Genomic DNA, 17,700 nt, shown 5'->3' on the forward strand with positions numbered 1-17,700 from the left:
TTGGATATCTCCTTAAATGAATGTTTAAAGTGAGATCTAGTAAAACAGCAACATGGTAATGTAAAGAATTTTTTTTCTTCTATAAAATGCTATAAAAAAGGATTCAATAACCCTGTAAGACATGAGTGGCATTAATGGTTTGATACCTAAACTCTGCTGATTAATTTATTATAATCAACTTTCATATGAGTAACATTGTTAAAACTTAAATATTTTATTGAGTAGCATATCTTTTCAGGTGTAAAAAAAAAGATTATTTATAACCTTATATGGAAGGGATACATCAATTATTTTTTTTTCAGACCTCTCAGTTTTCAACATACTGCAGTGGGATAATTTACTATCAACTTGGCCAAGTATGCATTTGCACTTTTGGGTGTGTGCCTATCACTATGGCTCCTCCACCGCCTGCCACCGGTTACTAACAAAATGAAACAGGCACACTCACACTAGGCACAAAAAAAGGAGCATATTTAAAATGCAAAAATATTAAAGACAATGGACCAATGGGTCTGACTGGCTTCATCTGAGTAACCCCACAAAATATTAGTAGTTATATAGGAATTTTAAAGTGACAATTGGTAGTTCCTACCAACTGTTACAAAGATTAGTAAATCAAATATATATAAAAAAGTATATATATATATATATATATATATATATATAGATAGATAGATAGATAGATAGATAGATAGATAGATACATATATCAACATTATTGCCAAATGTTGACATAAGTCAACATTATTGGCAACCTTGATTTTTTTGTGTAGTCTGTACAATATCTTCAGAAATAAGTGGAAATGTATCAACTTTCTATCATCAGAACATTTTAATAGGATGTCCAAAGTTATGAATCCAAAAAAACTTTCCCTTTCAAATTACATGTAGTAATGTCAAAGACGAAATATTAAATATAACCTGGACAGTATTAAAGACATCTTTCCTTAATATTTGGTTGCACACCCTTTGGCAGCAGTGACGGCCTCCAAACATTTCTTGTAGTCATCTCTAAGCTTCTTGCACCTGTCTGCTGGTAGTTTCTCTCACTCTTTCATTGCAATTTCTTGAAGCTCTTGAATGTTCAAAGGATTCCTTTTCCCAGTGGCAGATTTCAGATCTTTCCAATGATTTTCAATTGAATTGAGATCAGGGGGTAAATGTATGAACATGCGGGTTCCTCAACACCCGCGTGTTCAACGTGTTCGGCGATTAAATTTCAAGCGGCGCTGCATTGTAAAGGGAAACTTCCCTTTACAATGCAGCGCTGCTTGAAATTTAATCGCCGAACACGCTGAACACGCGGGTGTTGAAGAACCCGCATGTTCATACATTTACCCCCAGGACTCATTGCTGGCCAGTTTAAAATAATATTTTTTTCCATTTCAATCCTTCTTTTGTGTTTTTGGAAGTAAGTTTTGGGTCTTTATTGTGCTAGAGGACCCATGTTTTTTTACTCAAACCTAGTTTTCTTACACTGGGTAGCAAATTTCGCTCTAAAATGCCTTTGTAATCTTCTGATTTCATGATTCCTTCAATATAGTCAAGGCCTCTAGTACCAGAGGCAGCAAAGTAGGCCCACAACATTATGGATCCTCCACCATGTTTATCATAGAGTGGGTGTACTTCTCCTTATTAGCTTCATTTTGTTGCCTTTAAGCAAATCATTGGTCTGCATTACCAATGAGCTATATTTTGTTTTGTGTGTGTTTTTTTAATTTGTGCAGAAGGATTGTGGTTTGTCTAGGTACATTTTTATGTCGTTTTTTCAGCAATAAGGTTCTCCTTGGCCTTCGTCCATAAAGCCAATCTGTGTTTAGTGTGTGGCTCATGGTACGGGTTGAAACCATCACTCCAAATTGTTCCATGTCAGCCTTCAGCTCTTTGGATGTTTTAAGTGGTGTGTTTTCCACATATTGTACCAACCCTTGAAGTCTTCTCTCAATGATTTTCCTTTTTCCCCCCATCCAGGGAGTTTCTTCATAGTTCCATGAGTAGCAAACTTTTTATTAACGGAAGCTGGGATGCCAAAGTCTTTGGAGATGGTCTTGCACCATTTAGAGGTCTTGGGCCTGATTCATCAAAGGATGTAAGTGGCAATTTTTTGTGCATAATCCGCAAAATCACACTGCGCATGCCCAGAACCGGATGCCACAGAAAGCAGCTACGTTCCATTCATCTTCAAGTGCAAAGGACACTTACTGCACCCTAGGATTTTAGGGCACAGGGTGGGGAAGGGCCGTTTGGAAGTAGTCAATGTAAAGTAATGGTGCGCCAAACTCAAGTGTGTGCAGCAGTATCCGATCCCATAGAGTGTAAGCTTTTGAGCAAGGCATTCTTACCTCAAAGTATGTATGTATTACCAAGTATTGTTTTATTACTGTTTGTTCCCAATTGTAAAGTGCTACCGAATCTGCTGACACTATAAAAATAAATGTTGATGATAATGATGATGATGATCCAACCTCTAGGCATCTCAAAAGTATTTGTTTTTCATCTGTATCTCTGCTCCATCTACAGGGCTAGGCTTAGTAACATAGTAACATAGTAACATAGTTAATGAGGTTGAAAAAAGACACCAGTCCACCAATTTCAGCCTATTTTGGATCTGCTGCGATCCCTATATAATATTTTAAATTGATCCAGATGAAGCAACCAACCTGTTTCAAGCTGGAAAAATCCCTCCTGACCCAATATTACAGTTACTAATTCTTTACTAATTCTCCCTGGATTCATTAATGTCCTTCATTTTAATTAACGGTCGTAACCCTGGATACCCTATTCCACTAAAAATTTGATTTCCTGAACATATTAATTGAATCTGCTGACACAACCTTCCCTGGCAGTTAATTCCATATCTTGACTGCCCTTACTGTAAAGAACCCCTTATTTTGCTGGTTGTGAAGCTTTCTCTCCTCTAACCTTAGGGGGTGACCGCGTGTTCTGTGTATAGTCCTTGGGGTAAAAAGCTCTAATGAAAGATATCTGTATTGACCCTTTATGTATTTGCACATAGTAATCATATCCCCTCTTGAACGCCTCTTTTCTAAAGTAAACATGCATAAACTGGCTAACCTTTCCTCATAACAGTGGCTCTATACCCTATCAACTTTGTTGCCCTTCTCTGAAACCTTTCTAGTTCAAAAATGTCTTTTTTAAGAGTGGTGTCCAGAACTGTACTCCATTTCCAGATGAGGTCTTACCAGCCATTTATATAGTGGCAAAATTCCACCTTCTTCCCTTGCATCTATGCCCCTTTTTATGCATGCCAATACTTTATTGGCCCTTGCAGCTGCTGCTTGACATTGAGCACTATTGCTTAGTCTACTGTCTGCGAGCACTCCCAAATCCTTTTGCATTATAGATTCCCCTCAATTTGTCCCATTTAATTTATATAATGTGTGCTTGCTTTTCATCTCTAAATGCATAACCTTACATTTATCTATGTTAACTTCATCTTCCATTTGATGGTAAAACTTGCTAATGATGATGGTGGCTGTGTATGCATGCTGTAGCAGGTGCATGCAATCAGTTGCAGCTGTAAAAATTTATTTTATGTACATTAGACATTCATAACATCCTAATAAATGTATTTCATGGAAGAAAAATAGAAAAAAAAAATGTGTGTGTTTTTTTAATGTTTAATCATTAATGCCTATATTATTAACAAGTGACATTAATTATTTTATTTTTCTCGTGTATGTTCTTTTGAGAACTTATATTGCCCATATGTGTTGGATGCATCCTGCAGAGTCCTGTATAGTACAGCAGAGCAGACCTACAACTGTTTTCACCAGCGCAGTTATCTTCAGATCCGCTCAGTGTTGAATTCAGGAGCTCATAGACCCAAATTAATGTGTTCTGAAAGAAACGGACATTGTGCTCAGTGTGCGTCAGTGGCGGATCCAGGGGGGGGGGGTGGCGATCGCCCTCCCTAGCAGGGGCTTGCTGCTGACGGCTGCACACTGTGCAGGTCCGTTCAGCATTGACAGTATGCTGCCCGGCTGCTCTAATTGTGTTTTAAACACAATCAGAGCAGCGGGACAGCACACTGCCAATGCTGAACGGACCTGCACATACTGTGCAGCCGCCGGCAGCCTTAGAAATTAGAAAGGGGGCGGGGCCTAAATTGCCCCCCCTAAAATCGCCCCGGGTAGAGCAGTTGCCTAGATCCGCCCCTGGTGTGCGTGCCTTGATGGATCAGGCCCATGTTTGGTGATAATAGCACATCTTATGATCTCAAACAGTTCTCATGTTTCCACCATTGTGACAAAGTAACAAAGAATAAAAAGTGACCTTTTTAAACATCAAAGCTATCATTCATTGGTTAATTCAGTCATGTAAACACTGACAATTTATCACAAGTGAGTCTAATTTCTATTGTAACACACATGAGTCTAATGTAGCACTTTATTTCAAATTCATTTGAATTGCTTGAATAGGTGTCAAAATTTGTGTCATGGCAATCTTTCAGATTGTAAAGCTTTTCCTACTATTGCTTTAAAAATTGTTCTTGTTTTATCTTTACCTGTGCCAATCATGAGGGTCTATAGACCAAAGCTGTTTCCCTACATTCACCACATTCTTATCGTCATCATAGTCAAGTTGAAGATGATGATTGGTGAATACTTATTTAAATGCCCTGAGCTTACCTTTTATACAGTCACATGTATAGGCTGTGTTTTGAGTTGGGTAAATGAGCAATCCAATATACACAATACTTAATTGGGGGGGGGGGGGGTTATGCAGTTTTAATATTTTTTTTTTTTTTTATACAGTAAAGCTTAGTTTTCATAATCATCATCAAGTTAACCATGATGACTGACTAATCGTTACTCCTTTATACACTCTGGGGCTCATTTAGCATTAGTGCTAATTAAAGCTGGAGGGTCCACCTGAACAAACCATATTGCAATACCAGAGTGCAAATGCATTATTTTGCATGAAGGGAAAATGCTGTTGCCTTTAATACAGAAATAACGGGCAGCTTCATTTTTACACTGCAATGTAACGTTGAGCCGAGACGCTCTCCCTCCCACACCTAAATCTGTACACACATTTTAAATTTACTCTGCTGAAAGTTTTGCAAAGGTGCAAAATTGCACCTTGTAGCCAAATTTATTCCGAGTTCTAAATAAGACTCTCTGAGGCTGCAATTATACACTGTATATTGATCTCTAGTATAATTGGTAAAACAACTAAAATAATGTTTTCCTCACATACATCTTTTCATTTTGTTTGAATACTACTTATTTCCTTTTTGTGGTCTCTATTAATAGGTGTTTTTTTCAATTTATCTGTTTTCATAATCAGATTGGGAAAAAGAATCCAGATAACCACATTACCAGAATATTTTCCACTTCAATATTTCTCAGTCAGAATGGGGCCTCTGTCTTTGGCTTAGTGGTTAGCACCTCTGCCTCACAGCACTGAGATCATGAGTTTAGTTCCTGACCATGGCCTCATCTGTGTTTCCTCCAGGTGCTCCAGCTTTTTCCTACACTCCAAAAATACACTGGTAGGTTAATTGGCTGTTATAAAATTAACCTTAGTTCCCACCCCCCCCCCCTCTCTCTCTCTCTCTCTCTCTCTCTCTCTCTCTCTCTCTCTCTCTCTCTGTTAGGGAATTTAGACTGTAAGCTTCAATGGAGCAGGGACTGATGTGAGTGAGTTCTCTGTACAGCGCTGCAGAATCAGTGGCGCCAGAGCCGTAACTGAGAATTCTAGCGCACGGGGCGATAAAGACAAATGCCGCCCCCCTAGCCTTCAATTTTAACCAAATTAGCCTAAAATATTCCTAAATTGCGCCCCCCTTCAGCGTTGCGCCCTGGGCGGTCGCCCCTGTCGCACAGCCCTAGTTATGGCCCTGAGTGGCGCTATATAAATAAATGATGATGAAGATGCAAATGTGTTTTTAGACCATTTTCTAACACTCTGGCGAAACCATAAGAAAATATCACCTTCATAACATGCTAAAAAAATATTATTTTTCATGCAAGTCAAAGCAATTAAAATAATCAGTGTGTTGACATAAAGCAGTCTCCTGATATTGTGCTAAAAAGATATAATTACATGACCATCTATTATGACTTGTTATGTGTCTGAGTTAGTGGCTATATATAAATAGATGATGATGATGATAATTCATAGAGTCATTTCCGAGCTGTGAACATTATGGAATTTAGTCCTGTTTTAGAGTTAAACATAAAAATACACAAAGAACATAGACTGGAAAATATGTCTTCAAACTTATCGTCTTCCACGTGTATTTTGATTAGCACATATTACAACATACGTTCAACTCATGAATTTACATGCATCTGGTATAAAGCTGAATCTGGTACATAAATACTTCAAACTTAAAATAGAGCATAAAAATTTGACTTTTGTATAGATATATTCAACATAAAATATGGTGTAGAGATGCGTCTAGAGTATTGAAAGAATTGATGGCAATATACTGGTAGTTTTTAGAACCACGTATATAACCAATTATATATGCACTATATGTAATTTTGAACAGTAGAGTTATGCAAATGACCCATATTTCACTATATAATTTGTTAGTGTACTACAGTATTATATGTTGTGTATTATGTCTTGTGTATCTATCCATATATGACTTTGAACTAAAGTATTATGTGACTGCCACATGATACCCCACTAACTCAGAGAATCACTCTCCTGTTCTGCAGTACTTGCTGACGGCGGCCATATTTGAGGAGCCCATTGTGTGACTGGTGGCGGCTCTCTTTGGTGAACCTATTTTTGAGACTAGTGGCAGCCATTTTGGAGAAGTAAACTAACTCACCCAATATGCACTGGGAACAGGAAGGTATGTGTTGTAAAAAAAGGCACAAAATCAGAGAGAGGAGACTGTATGAGTGATGCCAGAGGGAGATAAAAAGAAGAAGAGAGATAAGAGCAGGACAAAAGTCAGAAATCAGAGGTGGAGGGAGGACTCCAAAGGGAAAATAGAGCATACAGGAGATAGCTGGATAAGTAATCAAGTTAAGCAGAGAGAAGAAACTGTCAGATAACAGTAAGAAAGAGAAAGACATAGTGTCTGCAAACAGGCAGAAATATTCCCACTGAAACGGAAGATGCTTCAGAAAAATCCTCTAATTGGTGAGAAACTACCATTTATTGCACACACCTAAACCTTTATCATATTGCTGGACATTAGCTAGTGTTCAATCAACCAACAAGTGGAGTTCACTTAAGAGACATTGTTATAACGGCTCTCTGTCAATTTTACAGAAAGAGAGATTGAAAATGTATTCTATTTCCATACATTGTAAGAAAACAAGGGCCCGAACGTGCACATTCAAGTTTAGAATAACCCGGGCTAGACTCGTGATCCTGACAGTTAAAGCCATAGCCTTAATTGCTGTTTAATGTATTGCTGATTTATTAATACCTTTGCCTTAGCTAAAGAACAGTCTTGCTCTGAGCGAAATTAGTATCCAGTTCTATACTGAGCACACTGCATATTGATATTGTCTTGTGAGATTGGTATAATCAAAGTAATATATTGTTCAACTTCATATTGAGGCTTTAGTGAATTTAACTCCACCTTTATAGTCGAGGCCAGAGTTTCAGCCATGTCATCTGAATAATCTGAAGAGATTATTCAGGCTTCAACCTTTGTGCATCTTATTTATTATAAAATCTGCCTGGGGTGGATAGTCCTTGTCTCTCTGCTATGGTGTGGTGGAAGTGATGAGGAGAAAGAGCTGTCGAAGTCAGAGTGCCGGAGCAAAGGCCTATGCCAGAAGCCGCGCAATAACAATGTATTTTCTGACCTGTGTTTATCCATCATACAACATCTCACTTATACTATGGTACCACACGCATTTCGCATTAGACATCTTTCACTATACCAACAATATTATGTGTTGTGTATCAGCTACTACTTATGCTTATATAGATATTTATTGCAGTATTATGTGACTGCCACATTAGTCACTAAACATCTATCACAGTACATGCAATATTATGTGTTACGTATCATCCATTTCATATACTTATATGACTATGTACTGCAGTGTTTTGTCAGGTCATTATGAAAAATGAATTTATATGTGTAAAATATTATAGCCAGGTCTAACATTTATTAAACAATAAATTACAAACAACAATAGCATAAAAAATAATAGCATAATAATAAAAAAAGCGATCAGTGAAAAAACGTAATCATCCGCGACCAGAGCCTCTACATGCACAATAATTAGCCCAAGAGCATATGTCATAGCCCCTAACTGTCTTATAGCGCTCATGAGGAATGCTCTTTGCCTCTTTGCAAGAGTTCACTCCTATTCTGCATGTGGCTGTGTTTTTCCATGTTTCCAGCACCAACAAATGAACCAAAGTATTTAGTGTAACAGTACACATTGTAATATTTCTGTCTCTTTTCTTAACGTATCATAAATACAGTGTGCTTCCAGCACTGTTTCAAAATGTCCATTTAAGAATGTTTAATTGGAATTTGGTCATTGCTGTCTTTGTCTTTGCATCATATGCATTTATGTTCAGTCTTTCAAAATTTCTAATTAAAATGCTTACTCATAAAGGCACAAAAATTAACATGTTCTATTACGATAATCAGAAATCAGTCCCCAAAGGCCTATAGCAAGATCCCAAGGATATCATTACTTTCACAATGTACCCTACTACTATTTAGTGAAGTTTATTCCTAAAAAGGATGTATCTTACATCACAGCATAGTTTTGGTAGTGGTTCAGTAAGCGAATTGAACGTCAATTGGATTTGGAAGAAAACAACTGATCTGATTATTTCCACATAGAAAAATCATGTTTCGTGGAGAAGTGCCATGTCTTAAGATTTAATTTATTATAGGAAATATAGAGTACATATATCTTTATTGGGGGTCTACTAGTGGCTCCTCGTCACTCTTCTTCTTCACCAGATCTACATAGTCCTCCTTCACCTGATCCTTCAGCTTCATCACCTCAACATAGGCATCCTCCAAATCCTTCACCAGCACTTTTTCCACTTTCTTTAAGGAATTGGTGAAAATTTTAACTTTAAATGTTGTTGAAATGAAATAAATGTCTGCACCTGTCAAGTCGGCCCTATGGCAAAAAAATTAAAGCCAAAAATAAATGGTGTTGCTCCAATTATTAGAAGCACCTAGGAAGTAAACAAGTTTTGGCAAGACTTCAAAATGATATCACTGTTCACACTCCTCGAGACACGTGTCAGACAGTCAAATGCAGGAATGTAACTTCACAATGCCGAGGCTCCTCATTCTGACTACATAGACAGGTACTTCAAACACAGGGTATATACGGTTGTTCAGAGAAAAATCAGATGAATACAAAGTTCTCAGTCCAGTAGCACCCCGTTTCCTCACATAGAGCAAGGAGCAAGGCCTAATGATGCGATTAGCAGTGGCCATGCCCCAAAGCATGACCAACTTTGGAGATCTCCCGGAGGGGTGATCTCCAAAATTGGCAAGTATGAGTTACGAACAACTCAACTATAGTGTAGAGATGTAGCTAGCGTAGATATAGCTTGAAGCAGCAGTTCTCAAACTGTGTGCCGTGGAGATCTCATAGGGGTGCCGCAGCGAGGACTGGTGGTAAGGAAGGCGGGGGACTACTTGGCAATTATTTTGGATTAGGGGTGCCTTGAACAAATTATGAAGACCCTAAGTGATATATTTACTAAACTGCGGGTTTGAAAAAGTGAAGATGTTGCCTATAGCAACCAATCATATTCTAGCTGTTACTTTGAAGAAATAACAGCTTATACCGATTTCAGCCTATTATAGCAGGGGGCAGGGTCAGGATGACATGGTCAGTCCCGCCCCCACCCACATCACCAACAAAGAGGGCAGGATTTGGGTGGTTGCCCTGTTCTCCCAGGAATTTGGGAGTCTTCCAGACATTCCGGGATAGTAGGCAACTTTGGTCTAACTATATGGCAGACGCATTTCTATGCTTGAAGTATAAATACTGCTCTACTTTTAGTTAGCTGTGTATTAAAATACATGCCGAAGGAAATCATTTGTAATGGGGGCTATGATCAAATAGTCTATCAGTGTGCTTAATAGAAAGGACTGTTGTTGCCTGGAAAGATCAGCATGTGCTATTCTGTGAAAGAATCTGAAGCAGAAAAAATGAATTACAAAGGATTGGATTTGGTCTGGATCTGTTTGGACTAAGAACAATGAAAGACACCCACAGTTTGTTAGGAACTAACAAAAGCTATATAGACTCACTTAGACATGCATATGATGTTAGTTACAGCTAGGATTAAGTCTTAGTGGTATATTTACTAAACTGCGAGTTTGAAAAAGTGAAGATGTTGCCTATAGCAACCAATCGGATTCTAGGTGTCATTTTGTAGAATGCACTAAAATGATAACTAGAATCTGATTGGTTGCTATAGACAACATCTACACTTTTTCATACCCAGAGTTTAGTAAACATACCCCTTAGATTTAACCTACTTGGAAAACCGGGAGTTCTTACAAGCACAGCTACAAAACTGTTGCCTACATCACCCACGTTTCCCATAAAGCATTATGCAATATCTCTTGGCAATTAAGTATAAATTCATATGTGGTTTAAAACTTTTTACAAATCACTAGCACATATTAAAACACTCAAAATCAGGAGATCATAACAAAGACATCTGTTCCATCTGGGTGAGCATATGAATTGATGCTTGATTGCTGATTCTGCATTGTGAATCTGTGTGATGCTGAAGCAGATGCAGTGAGGTCATGATGTATTACACATGCACATCCGCACACACACATCCTACTCATCACTGTATGCAAATATAACTCACTCTTTAATATTTTTGCATACTACACATTTGACAAATTTGTTGAAAGACCACTGGTTTGTGCAGCAGTTCCCAAACTGTGCTCCGCGGCTCCCTGGGGTGCCGCGGCGCTGTCACAGGGGTGCTGCGATCGCCTAGAAAAAAAAAGAAAATAGAAAAAACAAACAAAAAAAAAAACAACTTACCCATCATCCAGCGCCGGATCCTCATCCTCACTGACTGCCGGGGGCGTGACCTCATCATGTCCGGCAGCCTCAGTGAGCAGCAGCAGAGAAGACATCAGGGAAGAAGGTAAGTGAAGGGGGGCACTGAGAGACACGCTGAAGGGGACAGATAGACGCTGAAGGGGACAGAGAGACACTGAAGGGGACAGAGAGACACTGAAGGGGACAGAGAGACACTGAAGGGAGACACAGTGAGGCTGAAGGGGGACACAGAGACGCTGAAGGGGGACAGAGAGACACTGAAGGGGACACAGAGAGGCTGAAGGGAGACACAGAGACGCTGAAGGGGAACAGAGAGACACTGAAGGGGACAGAGAGAGGCTGAAGGGGGTCAGAGATACGCTGAAGGGAGACACAGAGAGGCTGAAGGGAGACACAGAGAGGCTGAAGGAGGACAGAGAGGCTGAATGGAGTCACAGAGAGGCTGAAGGGGGACACAGAGAGGCTGAAGGGGGACACAGAGAGGCTGAAGGGGACAGAGAGACACTGAAGGGGTGCAGAGAGAGGCTGAAGGAGGACAGAGAGAGACGCTGAAGGGGGACACAGAGAGGCTGAAGGGGACAGAGAGAGACACTGAAGGGGGCACAGAGCGACAGTCTGAAGGGGGCACAGAGCAACAGGCTGAAGGAGGGGGACAGAGAGACACGCTGAAGGGGGGGACAGAGACGCGCTGAAGGGGGGGACAGAGACGCTGAAGGAGGGGGACAGAGAGAGACACTGAAGGAGGAGGGCAGAGAGAGACTGAAGGAGGGGGACAGAGAGACGCTGAAGGAGGGGGGCAGAGAGACGCTGAAGGAGGGGGACAGAGAGACGCTGAAGGAGGAGGGCAGAGAGACACTAAAGGAGGGGGATAGAGAGAGACGCTGAAGGAGGGGGACAGAGAGAGACGCTGAAGGGGGGTCAGAGTGAGATGGCGAAGAGGGGGACACAGGGTGTGAGATGGTGAAGAGGGGGACACAGGGTGTGAGATGGCGAAGAGGGGGACACAGAGTGATATGATAAAGGGGCCCAATGTGATGGTGAAGGGGTCTAAATACATCTTACGTCATTTTGACCCAACTACTTAAAAAACGGGACTACCCGGTAATTATTTTTGCTTAGGGGTGCCTTGGAAAAATTACGGTGACCCTAAGGGTCCCTCGAGCTGAGAAAGTTTTGGAACCACTGGGTTTGTGTATTAGTTCCTACTATCCTTACTCACATTAAGTAATCTTGCAAAAATATAAAACAGCATTTCAATTAGTTACATATATATTGGTGTGGGAGTAACAAAGCAGTAAATAAATTGCAATAAAATAATAAAAACAATAAAAATAAAATTGGACAGGGGCACATGTGGAACTAGCGAGCTGTGGACCCCGATGCAGGGAAGCGGAGAGAAGGGAACCGGGGTCCCAACCCTCTGCATCTGCCATGCAGCCAGCCCCATTTTCTCTATGGGCCCCTGTACATGACACCTGCACCATTGGTAGTTCCACCACTGCACAGGCGCATTGTGCTAGAATCTTGAAGCCTTGGACTCAGGTGCCAGTACTTAGCAATGCAACTGCCATGTACGGTACTCCTGTGTTGGAGCTCCCTCAGATTCCATTAAACAAGTACATCTTCCCACAACTTTCTTCCCAAGTTACCTAAAAGTATCCACCGTGCTTGTTCATGGGCAAAACTTGGCACACATATTACTCCCTCTATGGCACAAAAAGGGAAGGTGATAGGAAAAAGGAAGAAGGGTGGGATGGAGAAAACATGAGATAGTGCTATGAAGAGGGCTGTGGTAAGGCTTTTATTCTATTTTATATATAACTGAGCACTGTAGCTGACATTACCAGCCGGCATGAAATCCCACCCCGCCTTTAGCGCTGCTCCTATAATACCCCAAGTCTCCAGCAGAGGTCCTCAGTAGATATGATTACTGGGACTTCCGCACCAAAGCAGGGTATGCCAATGTAATAGTTTAGGGCAGTGGTTCCCAAACTGTGCACCTAGGCTCCCTGGGGTGCCTCGGAGATCTCACAGGGGGTGCCTCAACCAGAACCAGTGGTAAGCAAGGTGGGGGACTACTTGGTAATAATTTTGGCTATGGGGTGCCTTGAAAAAATTATGAAGACCCTAAGGGTGTCTTGAACTGAAAAAGTTTGGGATCCACTGGTTTAGGGTAATGGCCAGAGGTGGAGCCAAACTCTACTTTGAAAGTGGAAAACCCCTCTTTGTCCATTTCAGGAAGAGGGTGATCTTACTTCTTTGAGCCATGTTGATAATTCATATATGACACATCAAAAGGCTTTCAGTAGAAAATATTGTAAATTGATTTGCTCTAACATGTTTAGTGCTTCATTCTATTGAGCAAAAACTTTGTAGGCGATGATTGTTTCTGCCGTAAAAATATTTAAAGTTTTTTAAAAATAAATACAGTTATATACAGATGTCATATAATGAAAGAAAAAGACATCTGCTGCTATAGGATCCTTCAGCTGTATAAAGAAAATTATACATTAAATGTATCCTGGAGGGGAAATGTTCTTATCAGAAACATAATAACCCACATCCTAGCTGTGAAGAGAAAGCTTGATTCGGTGGCTGATCATGAACAGTGTGCCTCATGTAGTTATTGCATTCTTACTGCAAAAGGGTAGTTTTTTTATAAAACACGAGATTTTTTATTATGTACTGTATGTTTGCTACATATATCCAATATTGGATTGCTAAAGTATTGCTAATCTGTGTAGTACTATTCAGAGCATACCTGGAATACAGAGATAGACTTTTGGATTGTCTCAAAAAAATAAAAGATCTACATACAAGCAGAACATGTTTAAGTTAAAAGCATGGCAAGTACATTGGATACTTAGGCCATGGAGTTTGTTAAAGTTAAAAATATGATCGACATTGAACATGAAATATATACATAAGACAGATACTTTACTGGTTACTTCTGTCAAAGTCAAATAATTGGATATAGTCATTTCAAATTAATATACATCAATCTGATTGTCTTTGTCTGAAAATATGCGAATAGCATGCTACGGCGTGGAAGGGCGTATTTAACCACAACACGTGTGAACACATTTGCACACATCTACACTTACACATTCACGTGTAAATAGTTCACCTTAAAATAGAGCCAACACATAATCGTTTATGATCAAATGTAATAGAGTTTATAGTTAAACATAACATTGTTAAATACACTTTATTGAGATCTAAGGTTCAGGATACAGTAAACATATATTGTCTAGTATCATTCTAATCCCCTATTTATCGTCAGACGTCCGGTTCTTTCGGCTGAGAGATTGCACCTTGAGTATGCAAGTTATGGATTATAGGGAATAAATGATCAGAATGGTATTGTGTGTGTAATGCAAATAAACTAGTTTAAACCAGCTTTTTGGCAGGAATATTAGTATGCTTCTGTTGGAGAGCTGACCCCCACCCTTGGAGGGCATCAATTGAACTGACCAATGAGATGCATTATACTGGGTTGTCCTGAAGCCTGAACTTATGGAAACATGCCAAATTATCTGTATTGTTTTCAATGTATCACCGACTGTATATAAGCAGAAGCTCTGGGACCAACAGGCGCCCTTCTTGACCACAGAAATCAGGATTGAATGACTGCTTGATCCAGGGCACCTGCGCATGCAATCATCATCACCATTTATTTATATAGCGCCACTAATTCCGCAGTGCTGTACAGAGAACTCATTCACATCAGTCCCTGCCCCATTGGAGCTTACAGTCTAAATTACCTAACATACACACACACACAGAGACTAGGGTTAATTTTTGATAGCAGACAATTAACCTAATAGTATGGTTTTGGATTGTGTTGGAGGAAACCGGAGCACCCGGAGGAAACCCACGCAAGTACAGGGAGAACATACAAACGTCACACAGATAAGGCCATGGTCGGGAATTGAACTCATGACCCCAGCGCTGTGAGGCAGAAGTGCTAACCACTTAGCCACCGTGCTGCCCATGCAATCGGATGTACTAATTTTATTGAATTGTTACTCTGTTATTTTGTGCTATTAAATCACATTGTGAGTTGGAACCACACTATTCAAAATGTACAATTTTTATTGAATAGCGACTAAACGAACATAACACATCATATGACAAATACTTTACTGGTTACTTCATATGACAGACTGTTTACTGGTTACTTCATATGACAGATACCTTACTGGGTACTTAATGTGACAGATACTTTACTGGTTACTTCAAGGTACAGATACTTTACTGGTTACTTCATATGACAGATACTTTACTGGGTACTTCATAAGACAGATACTTTACTGTGTACTTCCTATGACTAATACTTTACTGGGTACTTCATATGACTGATACTTTACTTGGTATTTCATATGACTGATAATTTACTGGTTACTTCATATGACTGATACTTTACTGGGTACTTCAAATGACAGATACTTTACTGGTTACTTCATATGACTGATACTTTACTGGTTAGTTAATTTGACTGATACTTTACTTGGTTACTTCATGTGACAGATACTTTACTGGTTAGTTCATGTGACAGTCAGATACTTTATTGGGTACTTCATTTGACTGACACTTTACTGGTTACTTCATATGACTAATACTTTACTGGTTATTTAATGTGACAGATACTTTACTGGTTACTTCATATGACTGATACTTTACTGGGTACTTCATATGACTGATTCTTTACTGGTTAGTTCATGTGACAGATACTTTACTGGTTACTTCATATGACAGATACTTTACTGGGTACTTCATATGACAGATACTTTACTGGTTACTTCATATGACTGATACTTTACTGGGTACTTCATATGACAGATACTTTACTGGTTACTTCATATGACTGATACTGTACTGGTTACTTCATATGACAGATACTTTACTGGTTAGTTCATGTGACAGATACTTTGCTGGGTACTTCATATGACTTATACTTTACTGGTTACTTCATATGACAGATACTTTATTGGTTACTTCATATGACTGATACTTTACTGGTTACTTCATATGACAGATACTTTACTGGGTACTTAATAAGACAGATACTTTACTGGGTACTTCATATGACAGATACTTTACTGGGTACTTCATATGACTGATACTTTGCTGGTTACTTCATATGACTGATACTTTACTGGTTACTTCATATGACTGATACTTTACTGGTTACTTCATATGACTGATACTTTACTGGTTATTTAATATGACTGATACTTTACTGGTTACTTCATATGACTGATACTTTACTGGGTACTTCATATGACTGATTCTTTACTGGTTAGTTCATGTGACAGATACTTTACTGGTTACTTCATATGGCAGATACTTTACTGGGTACTTCATATGACAGATACTTTACTGGTTACTTCATATGACTGATACTTTACTGGGTACTTCATATGACAGATACTTTACTGGTTACTTCATATGACTGATACTGTACTGGTTACTTCATATGACAGATACTTTACTGGTTAGTTCATGTGACAGATACTTTGCTGGGTACTTCATATGACTTATACTTTACTGGTTACTTCATATGACAGATACTTTATTGGTTACTTCATATGACTGATACTTTACTGGTTACTTCATATGACAGATACTTTACTGGGTACTTAATAAGACAGATACTTTACTGGGTACTTCATATGACAGATACTTTACTGGGTACTTCATATGACTGATACTTTGCTGGTTACTTCATATGACTGATACTTTACTGGTTACTTCATATGACTGATACTTTACTGGGTACTTCATATGACTGATACTTTACTGGTTATTTAATATGACTGATACTTTACTGGTTACTTCATATGACTGATACTTTACTGGGTACTTCATATGACTGATTTTTTACTGGTTAGTTCATGTGACAGATACTTTACTGGTTACTTCATATGACAGATACTTTACTGGGTACTTCATATGACAGATACTTTACTGGTTACTTCATATGACTGATACTTTACTGGGTACTTCATATGACAGATACTTTACTGGTTACTTCATATGACTGATACTGTACTGGTTACTTCATATGACAGATACTTTACTGGTTAGTTCATGTGACAGATACTTTGCTGGGTACTTCATATGACTTATACTTTACTGGTTACTTCATATGACAGATACTTTATTGGTTACTTCATATGACTGATACTTTACTGGTTACTTCATATGACAGATACTTTACTGGGTACTTAATAAGACAGATACTTTACTGGGTACTTCATATGACAGATACTTTACTGGGTACTTCATATGACTGATACTTTGCTGGTTACTTCATATGACTGATACTTTACTGGTTACTTCATATGACTGATACTTTACTGGTTACTTCATATGACAGATACTTTACTGGGTACTACATAAGACAGATACTTTACTGGGTACTTCATATGACATACTTTATTGGTTACTTCATTTGACTGATACTTTACTGGTTACTTCATATGACAGATACTTTACTGGTTACTTCATATGACTGATACTTTACTGGGTACTTCATATGACAGATACTTTACTGATTAGTTCATGTGACAGATACTTTACTGGTTACTTCATATGACTGATACTTTACTGGGTACTTCATATGACTGATTATTTACTGGTTAGTTCATGTGACAGATACTTTACTGGTTACT

Source organism: Mixophyes fleayi, chromosome 4 (assembly GCF_038048845.1).
Source record: "Mixophyes fleayi isolate aMixFle1 chromosome 4, aMixFle1.hap1, whole genome shotgun sequence".
NCBI lineage: Eukaryota > Metazoa > Chordata > Amphibia > Anura > Limnodynastidae > Mixophyes > Mixophyes fleayi.